This window comes from Pan paniscus, chromosome 9 (genome assembly GCF_029289425.2).
Source record: "Pan paniscus chromosome 9, NHGRI_mPanPan1-v2.0_pri, whole genome shotgun sequence".
Taxonomy (NCBI): Eukaryota; Metazoa; Chordata; class Mammalia; order Primates; family Hominidae; genus Pan; species Pan paniscus.
Genome location: NC_073258.2, coordinates 112053725 through 112061665, shown reverse-complemented (window position 1 = coordinate 112061665; position 7941 = coordinate 112053725).

The following is a 7941-nucleotide window of genomic DNA, read 5'->3' as shown; positions in this document are numbered from 1 at the left end:
GTTGTCCTCTACCTGTGTCCTGGAGCTGCATCTTCTCAACAGATGCCCTTTGCCATGACTCTGACCTTCTCCATGAGCCACCCACCCCTCACTGGCTGACAATCACTTCCTATGATCCCTTGATTGCAACTCCCTGCAATAAGATGCTACCAGCTCCACATGATTCTCAGCAGAGAGGGAGGAACTGGGCAGGCCATGCTGCCCTTTGCAGTTTCTTCACTTTATTCTCTATACTTTCACTGAAAGCCTTATGGTATACCAGAATCACAGGGAGCCCGTTTGAGGATGCACTCCAATTCCTCATTCAGTTCCATGTCCTCTGATGAGTCCTCCTTTCAGAGAACTCCTTTCTTTGTACAGCAATAGTGAAATTCTTTACCCCATCCCCCTTTAGGGAAAGTGATGTCTATCCCCAAATTGATCCCTTTCCAGGATTCACCCCTTTTCTTTCATCAGGATAATCCTAGAACTTCAGTAACCCACAGAGGAAATACTCTCAAAATCTGAGATAATCAACCAAGAATTACACAATGGAAGAGGGAAAGTGGTGGCTTCAGTAGGACTGTCCCAGGTGAGCTTTAGCATTCCAGGTCCGCTTTAGCATTCCAGGTCCAATTGTGACAGGTTAGGTGGCCGATGTCTCCTCTTTCTTCCTGATTATCCAGGTGGTAACTAGTGGAACACACACACACACACACACACACACACACACACACACACACTCTCTCTCTCTCTCTCTGTTTCATATTTCTCAAATAACAATTGTATGTTCTCTATCCATATTAAGCAAAATAAACTTTTATTTTCTTTTAAAAAATTTTTTTTTGTTTCCATAGGTTATTGGGGAACAGGTGGTGTTTGGTTACATGTATAAGTTCTTCTGGGGTGATTTGTGAGATTTTGGCGCACCTATCACCCGAGCAGTATACACTGCACCCAATTTGTAGTCTTTTATACCTCACCCCCTTCCCATCCTTTCCCCCTGAGTCCTCAAAGTCCATTGTGTTACTCTTATGACTTTGCATCCTCATAGCTTAGCTCCCACTTATGAGTGAGAACATACTCTGTTTGGTTTTCCATTCCTGAGTTACTTCACTTAGAATAGTAGCCTCCAATCTCATCCAGGTCGCTGAGAATGCCATTAATTCATTACTTTTTACGGCTGAGTATTATTTCATCATATATATATATATGATGTGGTGTATATATATATATATCACAGTTTCTTTATCCACTTGTTGATTGATAGGCATTTGGGTTGGTTCCACATTTTTGCAATTGCGATTTGTGCTGCTGTAAACATTTTGTATGCAAGTATCTTTTTTGTATAATGAGTTCTTTTTCTCTTGGTAGATACCCAGAGGTGGGATTGCTGGATAAAATGATAGTTCTACTTTTAGTTCTTTAAGGAATCTCCACACTGTTTTCCACAGTGGTTATACTAGTTTACATTCCCATCAGCAGCATGTAAGTGTTCCTTGTTCACCACATCCGTGCCAACATCTATTTTTTTTTGATTTTTTGATTATGACCATTCTTGCAGGAGTAAGGTGGTATCACATTGTGGTTTTGATTTGCATTTCCCTGATCATTAGTGATGTTGAGCATATTTTCTTATGTTTGTTGGCCATTTGTATATCTTCTTTTGATAATTGTCTATTCTCAAGCCAATGTCTAGAAGGGGCTTTCCAATGTTGTCTTCTGGAATTTTTATCATTTCAGGTCTTGGATTTAAGTCCTTGATTGATCCAGAGTTGACTTTTGTAAAAGGTGAGAGATGAGGAACCAGTTTCAGTCACCTACATGTGGCTTGCCAATTATCCCAGCACAATTTGTTGAACAGGATGTCCTTTCTCCACTTTATGTTTTTGTTTGCCTCGTCGAAGATCAGCTGGCAGTATTTGGGTTTATTTCTGGGTTCTCTATTCTGTTTCATTGGTCTATGTGCCTATTTTTATACCAGTACCATGCTGTTTTGGTGAGTATGGCCTCATAGTATAGTATGAAATCAGTTAATGTGATGATTCCAGATTTGTTCTTTTTGCTTAGTCTTACTTTGGCTATGTGGGCTCTTTTTTTGGTTCCATAGGAATTTTGGGGTTGTTTTTTCTAAGTCTGTGAAGAATGGTGATGTTATTTTCATGGGAATTGCATTGAATTTGTAGATTGCTTTTGCGGTATGATCATTTTCACAATATTGATTCTACCCATCCATGAGCATGGGATGTTTCCATTTGTTTGTGTCATCTATGATTTATTTCCATAGAGTTTTGTAGTTTTCCTTGCAGAGGTCTTTCACCTCCTTGGTTAGGTATATTCCTAAGTATTTTATTTTATTTTTGCAGCTATTGTAAAAGGTATTGAGTTCTTGATTTGTTTCTCAGCTTGGTCGCTGTTGGTGTATAGAAGAGCTACTGATTTGTATACATTAATTTTGTATTCAGAAACTTTGCTGAATTCTTTTATCAGTTCTAGGAGCTTTCTGGAGGAGTCTTTAGGGTTTTCTAAGTAAACAATCATATCACCAACAAACGGCAACAGTTTGACTTCCTCTTCACTGATTTGGATGCCGTTTATTTCTTTCTCTTGTCTGATTGCTCTGGCCAGGACTTCCAGTACTATGTTGAAAAGGAGTGATGAGAGTGGGCATCCTTGTCTTGTTCCAGTTCTCAGAGGGAATGCTTTCAAGTTTTCCCCATGCAGTATTATGTTGGCTGTGGGTTTGTCATAGATGGCTTTTATTACATTGAGGTATATCCCTTGTATGCTGATTTTGCTGAGAATTTTAGTCATAAAGCAATGGTGGATTTTGTCAAATGCTTCTTCTGCATCTATTGAGATAATCATGGGATTTTGTTTTTGATTCTGTTTATGTGGTGTATCACATTTTTTGACTTGCATATGTTAAAACCATCCCTGCATCCCTGGTATGAAACCTACTTGATCATGGTGGATTATCTTTTCAATACGTAGTTAGATTCGGTTAGCTAGTATTTAGTTAAAGATTTTAGCATCTGTGTTCATCAGGGATGTTGGTCTGTAGTTTTCTTTTATGGTTATGTCCTTTGCTGGTTTTGGTATTAGGGCAATACTGGTTTCACAGAATGATTTAGGGAAGGTTCCCTCTTTCTCTATCTTGTGGAATAGTGTCAATAGGATTGCTCCCAATTCTTCTTTGAATGTCTGGTAGAATTGTGCTGTGAATCCTTCTGGTCCTGGACATTTTTTTGTTGGTAATTTTAAAATTTCCGTTTCAGTCTCGCTGCTTGCTATTGGTCTGCTCAAGATATCTTATTCTTCCTGATTTAAGCTAGAAAGGTTGTATATTTCCAGGAATTTATCCAACTCCTCTAGGTTTTCTAGTTTATGTGCATGAAGGTGTTCATAGTAGCTTTGAATGATGTTTTGTATTTCTGTGGTGTCGGTTGTAATATTTCCTGCTTCGTTTCTAATTGAACTTATTTGGATTTTCTCTCTTCTTTTCTTGGTTAATCTTGCTAATGATCTATTAATTTTATTTGTCTTTTCAAAGAACCAGCTTTTTGTTTCATTTATCTTTTGTATTTTTTTGTTTCAATTTCGTTTAGTTCTGCTCTGATCTTGGTTATTTTCTTTCTTCTGCTGGGTTTGGGTTTGATTTGTTCTTGTTTCTCTAGTTCCTTGAGGTGTGACCTTAGATTTTTTGTGCTCTCTCAGACTTTTTGATTTAGGTGTTTAGGGTTATGAACTTTCCTCTTAGCACTGCCTTTGCTGTATCCCAGAGGTTTTGATAGGTTGTGTCACTATTGTTGTTTAGTTCAAAGAATTTTTAAATTTCCATCTTGATTTCATTTTTGACGTAATAATCATTCAGGATCAGGTTGTTTAATTTCCGTGCATTTGCATGGTTTTGAAGGTTCTTTTTGAAGTTGCTTTCCAGTTTTATTCCACTGTGGTCTGAGAGAATCCTTGATATAATTTAAATTTTCTTAAATTTATTGCGGCACTACTCACAATAGCAAGGACTTGGAACCAACCCAAATGTCCAACAATGATAGACTGGATTAAGAAAATGTGGCACATATACGCCATGGAATACTATGCAGCCATAAAAAAGGATGAGTTCATGTCCTTTGTAGGGACGTGGATGAAGCTGGAAACCATTATTCTCAGCAAACTATCGCAAGGACAAAAAATCAAACACCGCATGTTCTCACTTATAGGTGGGAATTGAACAATGAGAACACTTGGACACAGGAAGGGGAACATCACACACCAGGGCCTGTTGTGGGGTGGGGGGAGGGGGGAGGGATAGCATTAGGAGATATACCTAATGTAAATGACGAGTTAATGGGTGCAGCACACCAACATGGCACATGTATACACATGTAACAAACCTGCACATTGTGCACATGTACCCTAGAACTTAAAGTATAATAAAAAAATTAAAAAAGAAAAAAAATTTATTGAGGCTTGTTTTGTGGCCTATCATATGGTCTATCTTGGAGAAAGTTCTACTCACTGTTGAATAGAATGTATATTATGCAGTTGTTGGGTGGAATGTTCTGTAAATGTCTGTTAAGTCCATTTTTTCAGGGTATAGTTTAAATCCATTTTTTCCTTGTTGACTTTCTGTCTTGATGACCTGTCTAGTGCTGCTGTAAGTGGAGTATTGAAGTGCCACTATTATTGTGTTGCTGTCTATCTCATTTCTTAGGTCTATTAGTAATTGTTTTATACATTTGGGAGCTCCAGTATTAGGTGTATATATATTTAGGATTGTGATATTTTCCTGTTTGACAAGATCTGTTTTCGTTATACAATGTCCCTCTTGGTCTTTGTTTTAACTACTGTTGCTTTAAAATTTGTTTTGTCTGTTTTAAGAATAGCTACTGCTGCTCACTTTTGGTGTCCATTTGCATGGAATGTTTTTTCTGCCCCTTTTCCTTAAGTTTATTTATGTGAGTTCTTATGTGTTAGGTGAGTCTCTTGAAGGCAGCAGATAGTTGGTTGGTGAATTCTTATCCATTCTGTGATTCTGTATCTTTTAAGTGGAACATTTAAGCCATTTACATTCAATGTTAGTATTGAGATGTGAAGTATCATACCATTTATTATGATTTTGTTGCCTGTATACCTTGATTTTTTTAATTGTATTTTTGTTTTATAGGTCCTGTGAGATTTATGCTTTAAAGATGTTCTGTTTTGGTGTGTTTCCAGGATTTGTTTCAAGATTTAGGACTCCTTTTAGCAGTTCTTGTAGTGCTGGCTTGGTAGTGGCGAATTCTCTCAGCATTTGTTTGTCTGAAAAAGAATGAAAAAGATCACACACGCACACATACACACACACATGCTTCCATATTTCTCAAATAACAACTGTATGTTCTCTATCCGTATTAAGCAAAAGAAACTTTTCTGAAGTATGACCTAATGGACACAGGTTCCTGTCTTCACTGAGTTTGGTGCTTTATTACCTGCAAAGCTGTGTTGTCTCAGGTTTGTTCATCCTCCAGCCTCTACATCTTTCCCAGAGGCCTATAGAAGCAAAAAAAATGAGGTCAATTACCCTGCCTTAAAGCACAGAGCCACCTGGCCCTGGATGGCCACCCTCTGGCCACCCTGAAATCTAGCCCCCAGGGCTCTGAGATACCCCATTGACCAAATAACGCCATTAGCAGGGCATCTCCCTACTGTCACCTGTAGGAGGAAGAGGGAGCCATGAGGGGGCTTCTCAGAAAAGCCTCACCAGTGAGTTGCTATGGGGTTAGTTATGTAGGTTGTGAGGATTTGGAAAGAATGGTAAGTTCATGTTTACTTTCATCTAATTATTCACAATTTCACTGGCTTTGATCCTAACCCTTTTCAGCCTTCATCTTTCTAGAGTAAAGAGAGATTTTTAAAAGCATTTTTTATCCATAGGTAGCCTCCCCTCCCTGACTCCATCATTTCAGTTATCCTTATCTGTCTATACCTTGCTCCCAAGTGTTCACCTGCTGGTGTAGGCCGGCTGCCAAGATGTCATGCTCTGGCAATTTCTTGAGATACTAGTTTCCAAATGTTTACTACCTTCAGCTTTGTCTCCTCTCTCTCGAGCTTCAAGAGTTGACTCCTAACTAAAGTTTTCTAAGAATTTTAAAATCTGTCCATGCCCATCCTGCCTGAAATCCTCATAATTTTAAATTTTTAAAATCACATCCCCTTTTAACCTTTGGCTTTGCATTTTGAAGGCATGTAACATGTAATCAGTCTTGCATATGGCAAGCACTAAATTCACATTTTGGATTATTGATTTCCATAATGGTTCTGAATAACAAAATACATTCCTTCATGTAAACTTCCATTTATAATGTTATCAAATGCATTTGTGGTATGAGGAACTGGCTGTAGATATACCTGTGACATTTAAGGCAAAAGATAAAATTCCAGAGAAGATTATTCTTCCGTGTATAATGCATGGAAAGTATACTGAGGCTATTGGAAATTCAGGCAGTAACATCGGATCACCTGTGTTAGAGAACTCTTTTCCTGGTATATCAGTGCTGTGATATTGAGCAAGTTATCATATCTCTCCAAACTTCAGCTTCATCATCTATAAAAATGAGGACAATAATAACATATATTTTGTGTGATTTTTTTTTTGAGGATTAAGTGAGGTAATCTGCACAGCACCAGACCATAGAAAAAGCTTAATCCATGTAAAGCTATTATTATTGTGCTGCTGGTTCTTCAATAAACAATTTGCACATTGACTATGTCAGTGTTTTTCAAGTGTAAACAGAAGATCATCTCTATCAGAATCAACTTAGGTATATTTATGCCAGGCACGGTGGCTCATGCCTGTAATCCCAGCACTTTGGGAGGCCGAGGCAGGTGGATCATCTGAGGTCGGGAGTTCGAGACCAGCCTGGCCAACATGGTGAAACCCCGCCTCTACTAAAAATACAAACATTAGCCAGGCATGGTGTCATGCACCTGTAATCCCAGTTACTGGGGAGGCTGAGGCAGGAGAATTACTTCAACCCAGGAGGTGGAGGTTGCAATGAGCTGAGATTGGGCCACTGCACTCCAGTCTGGGTGACCGAGTGAGACTCCATCATACACACACACACACACACACACACACACACACACACACACATACATTTACACACGACAAACAAAAAACAAAAAGTATCAATTTAGGTACATTTAGAACATGCAGATGCCTGGGCCCCACCCTGGATTTATTGAATTGCTCTTTCTCACACAGAGGTGTAAGCACCCGGGTTTTACCAGATGCCACAGTATATATTGATGAGACGTGCTGCTGATGGATGTGCTGCCTGAGGTGTTCTGTGTGAGCTGCAGCAGCTGAGAGACTGAGTGGGCAGTGTCCACCCACTTAGGAATGCACCAGGTGACCCATTGGCCCAAATTTCTAGCAAGTTCTTAATGACGGTTTTAAGGTGGAATTACACATCGTGATGCACAGGAGCTGTGCTCACCCTTGTCTCACATTCCTCTATGAATCCTTTTCTGCACTAGATTTAGGGAAAAACTAGGAGCGTGCGAGGAAAGAGTAAGTCTTAAGGAGGCAGAAAAATGCTCTCTGTTTAAGCTGCAAGAGAATTGATTCAGGTGCCACAGGACTGACATTGGGAATAAAAAAAGAATGTCATCTAGAAAAGGGGTATATTGGTGCCAACCACTGGACAGCTTTGGATTCTCTGCTCTCTATATCTTGGGAACACCTGCTGGGGGTGAGGTAGTGGGTGGATAGTATGAAGGGTCTTTGGTCTGTGTGAATAGATACTTGCTGACAAGAGGCTAGTTTCAAGCCATTAAAAATCTAGTTTTACTGGCATCTCAGAAAGGCAGCAATTGTTCTGTTTCCCTGGCACGATTATCCCATGAGGCAGGCTGCAACTTGTTCTATTTGCCCAAGCCTTAGTTGAGTCCCCAGGGAGGGTGGTCAGATGGTGA